The sequence below is a fragment of the Marmota marmota genome, unplaced genomic scaffold (genome assembly GCF_001458135.2).
Source record: "Marmota marmota marmota unplaced genomic scaffold, marMar, whole genome shotgun sequence".
NCBI lineage: Eukaryota > Metazoa > Chordata > Mammalia > Rodentia > Sciuridae > Marmota > Marmota marmota.
The window spans coordinates 12,358,178-12,376,543 of NW_025999999.1; the positions used below are offsets into that span (position 1 = coordinate 12,358,178).

Consider the following 18,366-nt stretch of genomic DNA (forward strand, 5'->3'; position numbering starts at 1 on the left):
TGTAAATCAATGGATGTGTAACTGATGTGATTCTGCAATCTGTGTATGGGGTGAAGGTGGGAGTTCATAACCCACTTGAATCAAAGTGTGGAATATGATATGTCAAGAAATTTGTAATGTTTTGAACAACCCACAATAAAAAATTAAAAAAAAAAAGAGTAATACTAATTAAAAAGTAAATAAAAACTTTCTGTCTATGAGATACAGTGCTATATACACAGTAAGGGTGGTGGTGTTGTCAGGTAAGAAGATCCCAAACTCCACTTGAAATTGTCTGCAAGATCCATGTGTAACACTCTTTGAAAATCACTTACACAGCTGGCTCTAGACTCAGAGCTGGACTGAGTGTGGGCTCACTCAGTAAGAAAAAGTACACTAGGCCCTTGCTTCCTGTGCCCGGCACTGTACAAAGTGCTAGGCACATAATGGTGAAAAAAAAACTAAAAGAAACTTTATTCATGGGTTCTTTTTAAAACATTTTCATTGGTGCATTATAATTGTGCATAATAGTGGGATTCACTATGACGTGTTTATACATCCATATAATTTGATCCATTTCACTCCCTGTACCTTCCCTTTTCTTTCCCTCCTCCCTTCCCCAATCCCCTTCCTTTACTCTGCTGGTCTTCTTTCTATTTTCATGAAAACCCCTTGCCCCATTTTTTTTTCCTTTCTCTCTAGCTTCCTCATATAAGAGAGAACATACTATCCTTGACTTTCTGAGTCCATGCTCTCCAGTTCTATCCATTTTTCTACATATGACATAATGTTGTTCTTCCTTATGGCTGAATAAAATTCAGTTTTGAATACATATCACATCTTGTTTATCCATTCATCTGTTGATGGACACCTAGGCTGGTTTCATAACTTGGCCATCGTGAATTGTGCTGCTATAAACCTGAGAATGTATGTATTGCTGTAGGATGACTTCAGTTCTTTTGGAAGAACACCAAGGAGTACTATAGTTGAATCCTACAGCAGGGTCATTCCCTGTCTTTTGAGGAACCGCCATACTGATTTCCATAGAGTTGTACTAATTTATAATCCTCCCAACAGGGTATCAATATTCCTTTTCCCCCACATCCTCATCAGTATTTATTAATGCTTGTATTCTTGATGGTTGATATTCTAACTGGCATGAGAAGAAATATTAGTGAGGTTTTGATTTGCACTTCTGTAATTGCTAAAGATGCTCAACATTTTTTATATATTTGTTGGCCATTTAACATTTTTCCTTTGAAAATTTGTATTTATTTCATTTACCCATTTACAAATTGGGTTATTTATACTTTAGATGCTAAGTTTTTCTTTTCTTTTTTTTGAGTTCTTTAAATTTTTTGGATTTTAATCCTCTGAAGAGTAGCTGATAAAAATTTCTCTCGTTCTGTAAATTCTCACTTCATGCCCTTGTTTGTTTGTTTGTTTGTTCTTTTTTTATCATGCAGAAGCTTTTAAATTTGACGCCATCCCATTATTAATTCTTGGCCTTGTTTCCTCAGTTTTAGGAGTACTACCGAGGAAGAAATTGCCTGCACCTCTGTGTTGGAAGGTTGCACGGGCAATTTGTGTGTGTGTGCGTGGTACTGTGGTTCTCATGCATGGTTCCTTTTCTACTGTGCTGAAATATATGTAATAAAATTTACCACTTTAGCTATTTTAAGTGTACATCTCAGGGGAATTAAGTACTTTCACAATGTTGCATAGCCATCACTACAACCTACTTCCAGAAAGTTTTCATCCTACCAAGTGTAAACTCCGTACTCATTTAACAAAAATTTCTCTTTCTTCTCCCCAGTACGCTCTATGGTATTTTCTGTCTCTCTGAATTTACTTCATATAAGTGATATCCACATGATCTTTGTTTTTTCTGAACTGGTTTACTTCAATTATAATGTTTTCAAGATTTTTCTGTGCTGTAGCATGTATTAGAATTTCATTTCTTTTCATGATTAAATAATATTGCATTTGTATGTAGGTAGTGCATTTGTTTACCCACTCATCTTTGGGCTATTTTGCAAAATCCTATTTTGATCCTTGGTATGGATGCATTTAACTGAGTTTCTATTTTCAACTCTTTCTGGCTATATATTCTTCCATAGGTCTTACATTTAACATGAAATACAGAGAACAGAAAAATGGTACCCTGAGACGATTGTGCTAGCAGGACACAAGCTCAGTGACTGGGGAGTAGAAAACAGCCAGACAGAGCCTTTGTAGAGGGAATCCTAAAAGCAGAAAGAAGGGATGAGTCGGGTGAAAATTGTTAATTAAGATGGTAAATAGCCCACTAGGTGACAATGTAAAACACAGGAATGCTTAGCATACAGGGTATAATAGGAAACATGAGATTATAAGGGAGGACAAGGAAGCAATCATGGAGGGACTGGTGGTCATATTAAGATTCACATGTCTTTCAAATTCTCTTGTGGTTCATTTCTTCCCATCACTCAGTCTCCTTTGTTCCCATATTGTGTCCTTATAAATGCCTCCTCTGACCCCTATCTAAGTTTACATGTCACCTTATTAATTTCTAGTCCTTATCTTGTTTTATTGTTCTCCCTGGCACTTATAGTCCATACTTATGTATTTCTCTATGTGTGTGTGTATCACTTCCTTAGAATGAAAGTTTTATAAGGCACTGACTGTGCCTATTCAATCTACTACTGCATCCCAGGGCGAAGGACTGTGATGCATACAGTGAGTTGTGAGCACTGGGGGTATCAGTAAGCCAATGAACCATGAATAGGAGATCCAACTCCTTTGCTTACTAGCTTCGTGATCTTGAGAAACATATTCCTTTTCTAAGTTCACGTGCTTCTTTTGCCTTGCTTCATCAAGCACATTGTACAGGGTTTAGGATATACCACATGCCTAAGGAGAAGGGGGTTACCTGTTTCCATTTTGGAGTTTCTGCCATGTTATAGACCCATCTATTACAAACAAAACAAAATCAAAAACAAGTTTCTGCATTTTGACCCTCTTCCTGGGAAAATAATAAAGTAGTGAGAATTAGGCTAATACTAAATGCAATTAGTGTTTAAACTTGTATTTTGCAGAACCAAGTGTCAGTAAGTCCAGCTATGGAGATTGCTTCCCTACAATGATCTATTCAGTTTATGCATAGACTAAAGCATATGAGAGTATATGTCTGTTGGCTTGTGCTTTGTAGGTAAAAACATGTGCTCAAGGAGGGGTGAGGGAAGGGTGAGGAGGGTCAATGGGGCTTGCCAATTATCAAGATACATTATAGGTATATATGCACATGCCTTAATGAAGCCCACTGTCCTGTACAACTAACATGCCCTAATACAAAACTTCTTCATCGAAGCACATGGAATATATATGGTACATGAAGAATGCAAGAACAATTGATCCAGGTGATTGTACTAGCCCCATTCTGAATCCCTTGCCATTTTTGTACAAATCAGCATCATAGGAAAAATCAGTGAGAAAGAAGGATTTTTTTTTTTTTTTTTGGTACCCTGCTCAAAACCGAAGCAAGACAAAATAAAACTTCATTCCTGATTTTGGAGGTTGAAAACAAATTCATAGGATACATTGATCTTTACTCCTAACTTACTGCAAAACAAAAATCAAAAACACATCACTGGTTAACATGGACCCTGGGAGTGAAAGAGAATCGCATCATGCAGGTGTTAAAACACATGTGAAACTGAGCAGAAGGAATGAGGTATTTTAGCTGTAGCTTTTGGCTTGGAACTGATGAGATAATATTTTCCTCAAGGAAAGGCTTTCATTTCATGCCTGCTCTGTGGAGCAGGAGATAATGCTAAGAAGATGCTAGAACTGTGACTTACTTTGCCAATTCCACCACTGCTCTTGGCCTTGAGGAACACGGGCTCTTTTTAGAGCTCATGGGATTGATGTTGATTTTCAAGGCATTTTTCGATAAGTTATACCTTTGTACTTGCAAGAGGAATTTGTGAAGATTTAGAGCACACTGGCTTCTATACCTGCCAGGGCTATATTTTATCACTCTCTCAGCTATGGGGGATCAATTTGAGGGTTTTTTTGTTTGTTTGTTTGTTTGTTTTGAGATCCAGCTGAGAATAGCTCTGGATAGGGCTAAGGGAAAGGGGAAGGGATATTTATTCTTTCATATTTTAATATATCAAATTGGAATATAATTTACAGTTGAGTATCTTGTTAATTTACATCCTATTTGAAACTCACCTGCAGTTGGTGTACACTGGGCCAGTGGATCTCACACATATTGATGTGCTAGCTTCTATAGGGGATCTTGTTCAAAACGCAGTGTCTCAGGCCCCAACTCAAAAGCTCCTTTTTAATGAGTCTGAAATTAGGATCCAGAAATCTCAATATTCAACCAGCACCTGAGGTGAATCTGCCAGGCCACAAATCATGTTTTCAGAAATAACCCAGATTCTCATATTGACTTAATAATATTCTGATCAAAACTCTCTGATTGTCTTAATGATATTCTGTGCATGCCTCACTGGTCAATTTTTATTCCTTCTCCCACTGACTTCAGCTCCCTTTCCCACTGATGTCCTAAAAAGGCCATTTGGGGAATTTAAGCTAGTAGCTAGTGGAGAATTCTCCTAATCTGACTATAGACATCTGTCCCAGGTTTCTCTTTGTTAATTAAGAGAGGTGGAAGAAGTAACTGAAACAGACATAGAGAAACAGACATCACAGACTCGTTTAATAATCCCAATGATTTCAGAATGTCTGCATTACAGTATATTACAAACTACTGTTAACAGATGAGAAAATTAGTATTTGGGAGGATGGAGAGACTGGGCAGTGTCTCAGTGAGGAGAAGAGGGAGGGAGAGCAAAGCCTGTGGCTCTTGTTATATGTGGTTGTTTCTCTGGGTGTGCGTGATCAGGAAGAGGCTAACTGTGTAGCAGCACATGCCCATGAGGGGAAAATACAGAATGAGGTGAGAAGCAAGAAGTCAGATTTTGTTTCTAAAACCACAATGAGAAACCCTGGAGATGTACAGCTTAAAGGAATGGAGATGAAAAGATGAGGATGTGGTTTCTCTTTTACCCAAAATCAGGCATATGGGAAATGTGAGTGTGTATGTGCACGTGCATGCACATGTGTATGTGTATAGACTCCCAGGGAAGAAGAGTAAGGCCTTCTCCATGCAGAGAGCAGACTGAATCAGCACTGATCAAAGGCTGACATCAAACATGTCCTCAATAATTAAACCTGTGTCTGTCAACCCTCATTAGCAAGCAGGAAGGACGATTATAAGTTTCCCATGTATTAACTCAACCTTATCCTATTTTCCAGACTCTGGCCACTTTTCACCATATCCTGTTGGTACATTTCAAAATCCTTTTGCAACTTAATGTTGTGGAAGCCACCAAAGATGTTAGATTCTGTCACTAGTGTTGCAAATAAATCTTCAGTGTATGTTTTCAGTTTTACCCACAGTCAAGATATGTGGGGAAGTTCTCAGCGTAGGGTTATATTTGTACTTGATGTGTGCACACATGTATTGTGTAAAAGCAATAAAGCTCCAAGAAAGGAAATCAAGGTCTCCATGCAGGGAACGAGTTGTGTGAGTGTTGATCAGAAGCTGACATGAAACATATGTCCTCAGTGATGAAACTGGCTCTTGGTAAACCCCTTCTAGAGAGGAGGAAGTTTCATTATGAGTTCCTTTGGCCATGTGTGTTGGCTCTATGTTGTTCCAATTTCCAAGCCTCAGTCACACTCCAACACATCCTTCTCTGCCATCCCAAATTCAATTTGCAATTTAACACCATGGGGTCGGCCAAATACGGGGTCTTCCATATTCTCATCGACATGGGAAAAATGTAGAGCATTTTGTGAAAGAACCTCACCCATAAAATATGGTGGCATTAAGCCATCAGAATGAAAGAAAATCACGTTTCATAAATTTTAAGTTTAATCTATATGTAAATTTAGCCAACATTTAAAAAGAACAATAATTCATGAGTATTGATGTTTACACTGCTTGCCAATGTTTTTATTACTTTAAGTAATGATCTAAATACAAACGACATTCTTGTATTTTACAAAAAGAGGTGCTTAGTTGTCTGAAGAGATACAGAGCAGAGATCCATCTCCTTCTTTCAGACAAAACCTTTTCTAGGCCATTAAAAAACAATGACACCAAACAAAAATCTGCTGATTTCCACTAATCTGCTATGCTTTTTACTAAAATTTAAAAGAGTCTCCCAAATGCACCCTGTACTTTTCTAAGTAGTATAAACTAAATAAATAAAAACTTTAAAAATGCAATCAACTAGTAATAAGTAAAAAAAAAAAAAAAAAAAAAAAAAAAAAACTGAGGTGGTTCAGATGTAGACTTATGTTCCAGGAACAAAAACAAACAAACAAAAACCCTTTTTGTTCCTAGTAGCATTAGAGTCTAGCATGTGGACTGAGATGAAGTGACCCTGCATTGGTAAGCCAAAGGGGGAAGAATGTAGAAAGGAGTGCTTGCTTCTTACAGGCATTGTGGAAGGTGACACAATTCACTTTCTCTCACATTCACTGGTGAATACTGGCACTAGAACCAGGTAAGTCTATTTAGATTCTCAGATTCCCATTTTCTGAAATAAAAGATTGATTTAACAGGTGTGATAAAGTCCAGGATCACCCTGTCATCTGTCTCCAGTTGTATTTCAGACTGGAATTGAAACCGGCACTGCAATGTCTACTTTACTCTAGAAGCTAATGTTTATACATCCAAATCCTGTGTTGTGGAGGTCTGTGAATCCACATGTTTACAATTCCTCTGGAAAACAGTAGTGATTAGTGTAGACTGTTTTGACTGTCTATTACTTGCCAATAAGTATTCTAAAGATGTCACATAAACTAATGTACTTTTTTTTTCATCATTATCTTATTTAATCTTCAAAAAAAAATCCGAGGTAAATACTATTTTCCACTCTGTTTTGAAGAGAAAACTACAGAGGCACAAAGACACTAAATTACTTAAATTGATTGATGCTTTCTGGTGTCAGAACTGATTCAAACCAAAGCAACCGGACTCTAGAGCCTTCCTGTTCCTCAATACACCAATCTCAGGTGATTCAAGGCATATTAAAGTCTGAAAAGCATGGATTCATGTGTCATGCAAGAGTTTCTGATATAAGAAATCAAAGAATGCTTTGAGAAACTGAAATAATATTTTTAAAATATTCCTTAATTTTCTTTCCAACGTATATCCTCAGTATTGATATCTTCTCTGATCTCCATGTCTGAATATTCAAATACATTTTTTTTGTCACAATGTAACTCTTGTTGACATGAAGCAAACTCAGATAATTGCATGTTAATTTCTCTTGCTGATGCTCTCTCAAGAGTCCTTCTTCCTGCTGTTCAGCAAGTCTGAAAACCTGAAAGTCACCCTTACATGTCACTTCTCCTCATCACCAGCCTTTGCTGAGTGATTCCCATCACCCTCACATAATCAATGGCTCAGAAACTCCTCTCTGCCCTCTGTTGCCCATGCAGTCATATGTCCCAGGACTTTGCAAAGACTTGTCACTCATTCTCTCCAAGCATTTCTTCATATTTTGGTGAGAGGGAGTCTCTAAAAACATGGCAGATAAAACTCCAGATCCTTGATACTTCCTAGAAAACTCTGCATGTGCTGTCCTGACCACATGGTCCTCAGCTCCTCTTCTCCAGGCACGTCCACCATCCTTCAATTCTTTTCAGTTTCATTGGCTTCACATTTTCACCTGGGACCCTCCCCTGGGAATTATTCCTGAAGAGGAGCATTGCACAGATTACTTTAATAACCCAGGCATCAGTTGTTTCCCCTTAAAATGAGCATAAAGGAACTTTAGATCAGAGTTGTTAAAACTTGGAAGTAAAATATATTCTATTAATATTTAGTTTCCCTCAAAATGTTCAAATATTTTTAAATATCTTCTAATAACCTTTGTATTGAAACATATTAAATGGCATATTCCTTTCCACCATGCACTACCTGTTATTTCCACCATTTCTACAGCTGTAATTTCATGGAACTTAGATGTATTCTTTAAGGAATTTGTTTATCTCCTTTCAGAAATTCATCAAAATAAATCATTGCAGATCTTGCTGTGAAGCATTCTCCCTGCAGTTTTTAATTACCATCTAGTTAACAGTATCTTTTAGAATGTTGAATCTCTTTCAAATGTAGGTGTTGGATGCCTATAATTTTCCAAATTGCTACTTTGTTCTACAACCCATTTAATGAGTTAGTAAAAACAATTAATGAAATTTACACACTTTCATAGGCTCTGACAGGAAAAAAAATTAGAAGATTCCACATAAATGAGCAAGAAGAGAAGCATTAATTAGGATCTAGTTTGTACTAGAAGAGTTCAGTGCCCAATACTTCGAAAATTAATTGAACTTTTATGTTGATGTATGGGGTAAAAGCATAGCCAAGTTCTTATTGAGATAAAATTAATATTACCCTAATAAAAACTCTCAAGAATAGTGATTTATTGGAGTAACAAATAGATACTATGCAAGGGTTATCAGACCTGTAATCCAACAGGAAGGAAAACACTAAAGTATCACATACATGTGTTAAAGATACAAAGTTCTATGGTTTGGGTACATTTGAATGTCTTCCAAGGTTCTTGTGCTAGAAGCTTGGTCATCAGTGAGGCAATACTGTGATGGTAGAACCTTTAAGAGGTATCACCTAATACAAAGTGATTAGGTATTGAGGGATCTGCCTGGTGAAGGAAATTATGTAGCTTTTACAAGACTTGTTCATTCACACAAGAGCAAGTTGTTACAATCAAAATCAAACTTGGCTCCTAAATCTCTCAGGTTTGCTCTCTCACCACATGTGGTCTATGAGGCCATCACCAGAGACTTGAACCAGTGGACTATCTGATCTTAGACTTTCAGATTCCAAGACTATAAACCAAATACACCTCTTTTGTTTATAAAATACTCCAGTACTTTGTATAGCCTAATACATAAGGGCTGTAAGGTTTTGGAGGAAATGAGGGCCCAACAAAACATGCTATAATTGCATTATTTATATTAAGTCCAGGATTATTACAAATTTTATCAACAATTCATTCATTATGTTTAGGTAAATAAAATAGATGAATATTTTAAATAGGAGCTGGAGAGTCTTTGGCATGTAATGAGTAAATTTGGACAAGACATCTTTAAGAAATTGGATAATAACTATTTGAATTCCATATTTTGCATCCTAATGAATTCCATTGGGAAAGGGATGGGAGGACTTTATAATTCTCAGTTGTGCTCATTGTGAATAGCTCTAGCCATCAAAAATTATAGCGTAGCAGAATGGGAACCATCTTCCTTTGGTCACAAAGTGACCAAAGAGAAGGATTTGGAGTTGCAAGAGTGGGCTTCAGCCGGCATATATTCAGGGTCAAGGGCTGAGTCTGGGCTCTGCTCAGTCAAGCCTGGGTCCATCCCAGCCCTGCCTCTTGCTGACCAAGTATTATGTAAGGCAATTATGTGAGGTAGCAGAAGCAGGATTCAAATCACAGCAATCTAGATTCAGAATACCCATTTTTAATGGGGTAAAGCTAAACCTACTTCTCTATCCCACAGGGTGAGTACTCCACGTCCTGTAGTTGATGGTCTACAAAATATGGATGTGCACTTTGTAATATGCATCTAATATTAATCAAGACACCAAATCCAGACCTTAGCCTAACATGGCTCACATGGAGACTAAAACCAGGCAGGAGTGAGGTCTCAGAGGCAGGTTGAGTGGTGTGGGTCACAGTTCTGGGCTGCATTCCTTTGGTCTTTGATGGCTTCATCCATTCCTAGAAAGAGCAGCCACAGCTCACACTTTTATGGGTAGTCACTGTCTCTCAGTTCTGCCATGTATATCCTGTTCCTTGAGATAGGAATTATTTTTCCTCTCATGAAGATCTCAGAAAGACTGATTTAGAGATTTTCCCTCTCTTCGTGTAAATGTGAGCAGTTTTGTGTTTAAAGAGAGTTTTGATGGGCTGTGGCTGTGGCTCAAGCAGTAGTGCGCTCGCCTGGCATGCTTGGGGCGCTGGGTTCGATCCTCAGCACCACATAAAATAAAATAAAGATGTTGTGTCCACCGAAAACTAAAAAATAAATATTAAAAAATTCTCTCTCTCTCCTCCCCCCTCTCTCTCTTTAAAAGAGAGAGAGAGAGAGAGAGAGAGAGAGAGAGAGAGAGAGTGAGTGTTTGGGTAACAAAATAAAATCCCATTTTAAATACCTCACTTGTGAGACCACGAGTGCAAATATTTCTCTTATTAATAAAATGTTAATACACGACCTATTATATATCATATACAGGAACTCTTCCAGGAAAGAAAAATGGTAAGACTTGGCTACTCTTTTAAATTGTTTTGTGGATTCAATAACCATTTCTTAGTGCCCAGTGAGTACCTGAAGATATAAGGAACAATTGTGACAAACCCTCTCACTGCTATAGGGAGGCCACCTGCAGGGCAGATGGCCATGAGCCTGCGCACTAGTGGAGATGGGCCTGAAGCCTGCACAGGGCAGGACAGAGGAGACAGGAGTGTTCCATTTTATTCTAGTAATAGAGCACTAGAAGCACTTTTACTCAACAACAGGGTTGCTCTGAGTTTCAGAGAGTATGTGTTTTCTGAGGCAGCAGAAAAGGAGGATTTCCTGCTGAAGACACTGCATGGGTACATAGCATAAAAGATCCAGAAAATTTCTTATTTATATTCCTTAGATTCTTCATGACAAGACAAGAAAACACAGAACGGTGGCTAAGATGAGTTGTATTTCTCACGTTGCATGGAAAGGTTCTACTGCCTACTCACTGGGTGAGATGGCATAAATTAATCACCTAAGCTACGATCTGTACATCTGTATTTAGAGAGTCAACGGGCTCTCCTTTTCTTCCTGTCTGTTTCCTTTCATGCCTTTGAAATTTAGCAGCGTGTGGATGGAAGAGATGGAAGTATTTCAGAGGCTGGAGTGTCAAGGCAGGGTCCTGAGAGAGCCACAGGAGTGGGAAAGATAATGGGCAGGGTCCTCGGGATGAGCAGGCAAAAGTGGAATGTCCAGGATCCAAGGACAGTGGGAAAACTGGAATTGGAATCATACTGGGAATTCATGAGAGACAGAGAGATACACCGAGAGGAGATTGAAGAGGGAGAAATTGTGAACAAACTTTAGCAAATGAACAATTGGGGAATCTGAATCAAGGGTCTATGTGACATTTTGTACTCTTTTTACAATTTCTTTATAAGTTTAAATTTATTTCAGAATAACATTTGAGAAATCTGAATTCAGAGTATTCCTTTGACTTTTCAATATATAAAGTTATTTCAAAGAATTTTTAAAAATTGCATCTTGCTTCTGAAGCACGTCCATTCCTGTCCCAATTTTCTCTGTAGCACTTTCTACCTTGAGTATGCTATAAAATGGTTTAATTTTTTTAGTATCTGTTTTTTTTTTCCAATTAGAATATAAGCTTATGAAACTACGGGTTTTTCCCCCATTTTGTTGATGACAGCTGTACTCCCAGCAAAGTGAACAAAATTTGGTCAGATTAGGCATTTAAAATTTTATTGAATGAATCGAATGAGTAAATTGGACAAATGAGTCTATGCTAAGGCGACCATTAGTGGATCAGTGTCATAGATTTACATTATTTACAAATGTGAAGCACTTAGCACAATGTCTTAAGTGCTCAATAAATATTAGCCCATTTCCCCAGAGGTTCAGTACAGCCAGTTTCTGCTGTGTATTGGTAGACTAGGCAGAGGCTGAGCACACCAGAAAGAAGAGACTCTGATCATAAGAAGAGACTCAGACTTTATTCCATAGTCAATAGGGAGTGGTTAGTCACATTGGTTTTCATGAATTTACTGTTACAGTTTGAACTGTGCTCTCCATGATTCATGTGCTGGATTCCTAATCCCTAGGACCTCCTATGTGGAGCAGGATCTTTGTAGATAATCAAGTTAAAATGAGGTCCTAGGGGCACACTCTAATCCTTGTAATTAGTATCTTCATAAAAAAAAAGTTATATGTAAAACCAGGCACAGAAACACAGATATTTTATGTGTCTGCTCATTTGAACAAGCTCCAAAGTAGATCTCATAAAAGTAGACAGTAGACTAGTGGTCACTAGAGGCTAAGCAGGGGAGGCATAGGGGTGTAGCAGGAAATGGGATAACAGGTACCAACATACAGTTAGATAGATAGTGTTCTAAAGCATAGTAGTGTGGCTATATAGCAATTTGTTTTATTTTTACGAAGAAATAAAGAGACTCCCCCCCCCAAAAAAAAAAGAAATAGTAATTGTTGAAAGGGCTGGGAATGCTAATTAGTACACTGATTTGACTACATTATGTATTATATAAATAGGTATCAAACTAACACATTGTACCCCACTTATGTACCATTCTTATGTGTTAAATTTAAAAGGAAGGATATTTGGAGAAAGACTCCCACTTGGGAAGAACACCATGTGAACACCAGGGCAGCTGTCTCTAGGCCACGGAGAGAGGCCTGGAACAGAACCTTCCAACAAAGCCCTTAGAAAGAGCCAGATTGCTGACACCTTGATCTCAAACTAGACCCTCCAGAACACTGGGCAATAAATTTCAGTTGTTAAGCCACCCATTCATTGGTGCATTGCTGTGGCAGCCCTGAGGCAGTCTTTCAGGAAGGCACAGGAGGAGTGAGAACTAAACAGAGCAAGTCAACTAGCCACTCGGAACCCGTTTCCTAAAGTATAAAGTGGAGATACCTATTCAGAAAAGCTCATCTTCTTAGAAGAAGGGAAAACACCCACATGCATACAGAAGGGAAATGATAAAAATAAAGGAATATAAATAAGGCAAATACTTAAGAATTTTTAAAACAAGCATTTTAGTTTCTTCAAATATTCAACACAAGTATGTTCTCTGATCCAATGGAAAATATTGTTAAGGGTAAACCCTTTTCCTCAGGAGAATCTACCTGCTGGGTATCATTTCTAGTTGCTAATAGACCCATCACAGAATTATGATATGGGCAAAAAATGATATTTCTATGGTCAAAAATGGCATTTTTCTTCCTTAGAACCAGTGAAATGTGAAAAAAAAAAATCTATCCTAAAAAATAGCCAGCAGAGAAAAATTATCTTGAAGAATGGTAGATATAAACAATAGAAGGCCTGATGGATGAAAAAACTGCCCCAAGGAGACAAGGATCCCCCAAAATGCCCTCCTGGCCAAGAGATGCCTAAAATGCAATGAACTTGGTTGTTTCCTAGAAACCAACGAACACAGCACTTACAGCCTGAGGTAGCCAAACAGATCAGTACTTCAATCTTCACTCTTTAATTAAAGTAATGGAAAACTGCCCCTTTCCCAAATCTATTAGCACCTTACAATTAAGTCTTAATAGAGGTTCGATAGCACAGTACTACATCTTTTAAGGAAAATAAATTGTTGACAGTCCACTTTAGGTTGAGTGTTGTCAGCCTTTTATGTAAATTATGACCCTGCAAAGCTGAGTTCTTAAAAATTGTTAACAGAGAAGTGTTTTATTTTTGTTTTTGGAAATGCTTTTATTAGAGGGTTGCAGCAAAGATTTTTTTTAAATTTTTTTTTAAATATAAGAATTGGTCCTGTATTATAAAATGCTCACCCCAATTTTTGGCTAAATATGTTTCATCAAGAAGTTTGGGGCTGTGGCTCAGTGGTAGAGTGCTTGCTTGGCATGTGCGAGGCCCTGGGTTCGGTCCTCAGCACCACATAGAAATAAATAAATAAAAATAAAGGTGTTGTGTCCAACTACAACTAAAAAATAAATATTAAAAAAAAGAAGTAGCTTTTAGTGCTGGGGGGTTGGGGTGTCACATGCAACTTGGTAGGCTGAGGCAGGAGGATCACAAGTTCAAAATCAGCCTCAACAATTTAGTGAGACCCTCAGCAAATTGGAAAACCCTGTCTCAAAATAAAACATAAATAAAAGTGCCCAGGATGTGGCTCAGTGGTTAAGTGCCTCTGGATTCAATTCCTAGTACCAAGGGGGGGGGGGGGGGTTCATTTTTCTACTCAATTCTAAATCTCTTCAGAGAAGTATTTTCTATATGTCATACTAATGTAGGAAGAAGTAAGGCCATGTCATTGAAGAAAGTTCTGGAATGTGAAAGGGTTACAGAGATGAAAAGGCTGTCAGACACTGCTATTACTGTAAAAAATTCAAATCCAAAGATACCAGCTAAGTAAAGAAGGATCTCATAAGGACTGCAAGAATATTCAGGCAACAGCTAAATTTTCTGGGTTCTGTGCCCCTACTGCCTGGGAGACTAGAGAAACCAACCCTTATCTCAGAGCAGAATGAAATGTGGAGGACAAATGTCTTGGAAAGAGAATGAGAGACTGGCAAAAATGCTTTAAGAAGGTTGTATGACATAATGAGTAAAACATACAGACCTGAACTTAAATCTCAGCGGACCCATTTGCCTGAAGATGCTTGGATTAGTTATATGGCACATATAACTTTCAACTTTTATTTAAGCATTTTTTTACATATTAATATTAAAGTAACATAAAGCATTTTGTAGAGAACTGAAACATGGAAATGGGTATATTTTATATGGTCTATGATCTTACTACCTATGAATGTTATCAATATTTTGATATAATCTTTCAATTATTATTCTATATAAATATGCACATTTGGCCAAATTACAATAATATGTATAGAAATGTATGTGGGTAATATCCTTCTTTTTCCCCGTGCTTATTATAATGTGAACCTTTTAATGCTTTTAAAATTATAATCTCATAGTTGTTTAATGATCTTCTATATGGACATAATATTATTTTTAAAATGTTTCTTCTTCACTAGACATTAAATTTAATTAATTTCTACATTAAATTCCTGCTTATTCTCCATTTTCTTCTGAAAGGGCTAAACCTACTCTTGAAGGGATATGATTATATAGTGTATGTTTAACAGAGGCCAAGACATGCGGTTGGAATTCTATGAACAGTTTCTCTCCTCAGTGTATATTTTTACATGTCTGTGTGCTGAAATTTACATCTCATTGCAGCTAAATAAGTCCAACTTGGGTTTGGCTGATAGTGAAAACATGGCTCTAATCCTGATAGACGTTATAAGGAATACCTATATTTTCTGCTAAGATTGAACTACAGTATCCAATTATTCACTGCCTTTCCCTCTGATAGGATCCTACTCTTCCACTGGACTGACAGCAGGACTAGTTCTTTGATTTTCCAAACATGGAATGTGAGTGGAATTGGCATGTGTCTTTTTCAAGGATTAACTAATAAAAAACATTTGACTCTTCTGTATTGGCCAGTATGGTCCCTATGCCACAAGTCTAGCCTGTCTAAGGGGTTGCTTCTTCAGCCTGTATTGTTGTTATAATTGATAATCTTCCACCTGGCCTTTCTTTTCTTCACACTCATTGATTCATTGATCGGTTGGTTAGTGGATGGGAGTATTTATTCTTTCATTTACTCTTTTGTTCATTCGCTCTATCAATATCCAATAAGGTCTTGCCATGCCCTAGTTATTCATAACAGACAAGTGCCTCTGAAGACCTCTTTTTCAAAGATACTTTGTGAAACCGAAGCTCTAAATTTGGGACAAGCAGACAAAGCCGGCCACGGTGAAAAGTGAGTGAAACCAACTCACGCCTACACCTCATCTAGAGCCATCTCCCCACTGTATCCTCTCCCAGACAGCAAAACAGAGTGTTCCAGCCCACAGGGGCTTCTTTTCTACATCTTTTTGTCCTGTTGGCTTTGTTGTTCTTTTTAAGGTTTAGAGTGTTTAAGATAATATTCTTTATTAGAAAAAAAAAATACTGAGCATGTTTGCTTAAGCTAACAATCCTACTTAAACTGATTTAGGCAAAATAAGTAATCTAGGGGAAAAAAAGAGAAAACTCTATCAAAGGGGAAAATGACAATGTGTCCAAGACTAAACAGGCTGTAATGAAGGGAAATACTGATTTTTGTAATGGCCACTCCTCCCAGCACTGCCACCTCCCTTCCTCAGTTCTGCCTGTGAAGTAGGAGGGATGTAAATAGAAGAAAATAACTCATTATTTTATTCTAATCAATATAAATTTACTATTGCTGAGTAGTCAACCAACAACAAGAGTGATGTATAAAAAGCACATTATTTCTCATGTTGTGACTCAACTCAAAGTTTCTGGGGGCTGCTGTCCCGCTAGTTCATGCTGTAGTCTCTGGTGGATGGTCATTGGGTCAGCTATTTTTCACGATTTCAGTAATCTAGGGAAAGCTCTTCTCAGGGAGATGCCAGGGGTATAAGAGGATAACTGGAAACACACCAGACTCTCTTAAGGCTTAGAAATGGAGCCCTGTCACCTATACCCATGTTCCATTAAGCAAAGCAGCTCGAAATGCCAAACACAGAGGAAAGCAATGGTGAAGCACATCCCATAATTTTGGGGAAAAGTTGGAAGCTTGCATTGGCGGGGGGAAGGGTCAAGGAAGAAAAAATCAATAGGAACCAAGAAACAAATGTTGCACATATTCCAAGCACTGCAATGGCCTGGAAATAGTTACAGGTGTGACTGCTGTCACTCAATATCAGCCCAGGCCACCACCAATGTGTTTCATTTGATTAACAGGAAAGGGAAGACTAGTTGAAAGTTTTTAAAAGGGCAATTGTTGCCCAAGTTTTTCGGATTCCCCTTAAAAGATCAAAGAATAACTTTTGTCTTGATGTTATTGTTACAGTTAACTATTTTGCTGAAAACACCTGTACAGCAGAAATAACCACAGGCTACTTACAAGGATTTAAAAAGACCATGCATAAGGAATTCCTCACACAGGATTTGGCACATTATTAGTGCTCAAAAATATTAGAACGATATACCATTCATGACAATGATAAGCAGAATGCAAAGATTTATTCAACAGACAGGTTATTAGCTCCTGATGTATATATGGCACAAAGATAGATGATGTCATAGTTAGTAAAACTCTCCCTTCAAAAACTGCATCAAAGTTAGAAAGTATAGCTGGGAAAGGTATTACCAGTGATTCATTTCCAAGGGCATGCTTATTAACCAATATATGCACCTCTTATTTCTTTTGGCCATTTAAGTGGTCCAATTTCCAGTAATTAAAATAACCAAGACTAACAGAGAGAATATGCTGTCCTTACTACTGAGAGGATCATCAGCAGCAATATAGGTAGGCATTAAATTAGGAGGCTCAGGTAAGCTTCCTACAGGAGGTGGCATTCAAAGCAGGATGGAACTTCCATGCACAGGTATGAGTGGAGAAATGCTATGGCAGAAAAAAAAAACAACCCAAAACAATAATAAGAAAACAAGCCAGCATGAAGAGAGGTCTGAAGACTGACCCATGCCCCCACAGATATTTGCATGACTGTCTTTTATCTTGTGATGGTGTCAGCTCAGATTTTATCTCCCCGGTATGGATTTCCCTTACCACATGGCCAATGTTCACAGTTATAGTCTATCAAGTTTTTATTTCATATATATCGTTACACTTATATTCTCTGAAATTATCTTATTTGTTCATATTTATGATCTGTCTCTATACTGGAATACGAGCTACATGACAACAGTGACCATAACGATCTCACTCCCTCTGTCCCTACTATTCACAGAAGAAAGGTAGAAGATAAAGCTTTAGTCAAAAGTCAGAGGCTATACAACACCAAAAACACAATCCATGAAAGGAATAATTGATAAGCTGGACTTCATTAAAATTAAACATTTCTGCCCTAAAAAAGACACTGTCAAGAGAACAAGAATTTAAATCACAGACTGGGGAAAATATTTGTAAAAGATATATCTGATAAAGTACTATTCTCCAAAGTGAACAACAACAACAACAAAAAAGTTTAAAACCCAACAATAAGGAAATGAACAACCCAATTAAAAGATGAGCAAAAGCCCTGATTAGATACATTGATAAAATAGACATGCAGATATAAACATGAAAAAATGTTTCACATCATATATCATTAGGAAAATTCAAATGAAAACCACAATGAAATACCATTACATACCTGTGAGAATGGCGAAACTCCAAAACACAGACAACAACAAGTGTTGGCAGGGATGTGGAGCAACAGGGACTCTCATTCGTTGCTGGTGGGAAGACAAAATGGTGGAGGCACTCTGGAAAGAGTTTGATGATTTCTTACCATAAAGCCCATCAATCACGCTCCTTAGCTTTTACTCAAATGATTTGATAACTTATGTTCACACAAAAACCTGCACAAGGATGTTTCTACAACTTTGTTCATAATTGCCCAAACTTGGAATTAGCCAGGAAGTCTTTCACAGCATGCAAAGGTCAACTGTGGTACACCCAGAGAATGGAATGTTATTTATTGTTA

The 18,366-nt window shown here is 37.6% G+C and overlaps 1 long non-coding RNA gene across 3 annotated transcripts in view; it reads right to left on the reverse strand.

Annotated features, from left to right (window-relative positions):
• The window catches only part of LOC107149875, a 528,547-nt gene that overhangs the window by 48,198 nt on the left and 461,983 nt on the right, over positions 1-18,366 (reverse strand). For 2 of the 3 annotated variants that reach the window (XR_007349161.1, XR_007349165.1), the window contains exon 19: positions 4,195-4,315. The exons of the other annotated variant lie outside the window; for it this stretch is intronic. This is a non-coding gene — a long non-coding RNA (uncharacterized LOC107149875). The remainder of the gene's footprint in view (positions 1-4,194; positions 4,316-18,366) is intronic. 3 annotated transcript variants of the gene reach the window in all.